Source organism: Atta cephalotes, assembly GCF_000143395.1.
Source record: "Atta cephalotes unplaced genomic scaffold scaffold00021, whole genome shotgun sequence".
NCBI lineage: Eukaryota > Metazoa > Arthropoda > Insecta > Hymenoptera > Formicidae > Atta > Atta cephalotes.
Window position 1 is genome coordinate 3,306,162 of NW_012130085.1, and position 985 is coordinate 3,307,146.

A 985-nucleotide genomic window follows, 5' to 3' on the forward strand; every position below is an offset into this window, starting at 1 on the left:
GAAGAAATAATACTGTTCTCTCTCTCTCTCTCTCTCTCTCTCTCTCTCTCTCCCTCTTTCGCATTTCCTATTTTATTTCCGTTTAGCATCTTTCGCTCGGCGAAATCATTTTTAGAGATCGCTTCACTTCGCTACGTTCACCTGTTGCCAGACATTTATCATCGTGAAAAAAATAAATCTTTATTTTAAGGCCGTCATTTGAAGTTCCCTAACTAGTTTTGTCGATAAAATGTACAATGAGAGACACAACTGCGCAGAGTTCGAATTTGGATAATTTCTTAATTTCACATTTAAATTTGCGATTTATCTTTGTACGCGCAGTTACGTATGTACATGTATAATAATTCTGGGTTAACCCCTTACGGCACAGTATTACTGAATATAAGTGCTTGATATAAGCTCCGATGATTTATCAAAATTTATATTTCCCTCGAGACTTTATTGCGTCATTCCGTATGGGAAAGTATATATATATATATATATTTCAATCTCAATAGAATTCTCGTGTTATTGCCGATAAAAATATTAAATTCTATATTTCTCCTTTAAAGAGGTAGGATTATACTTTAATTCTATTTTTACACCGTTGACACACTTGTTCTGTGAGTGCAACTTTTTACAATGAAGAAATGACTACGCAGTAAGGGATTAACATGAACAGCGTTGCTGTATTACGTCTACTTCCTTGGACGTTTAACCAGCCGGTCAAAAATACTCTTAAAGATATTTCAGAGAGATCCTTCGAGATAATTATAGGAAGAAAATTGTTCTATTATTTTTGTGCTATTGACCTTATTAGAGGATTCAGGAGGATCATGCTACTTACGTCCCTTTTAGAAGTGTAAAAAGTGGTAGAAGTCATGAAAGGTGTCAGATAACGTTATAATATACCTAGCTTGAATTATAATGCGAGGAGCATAGAAATAGTATAACAAAATATATGAAATATTTATAAAACAGTTCCTTCCAACGATATTTGTGAAAA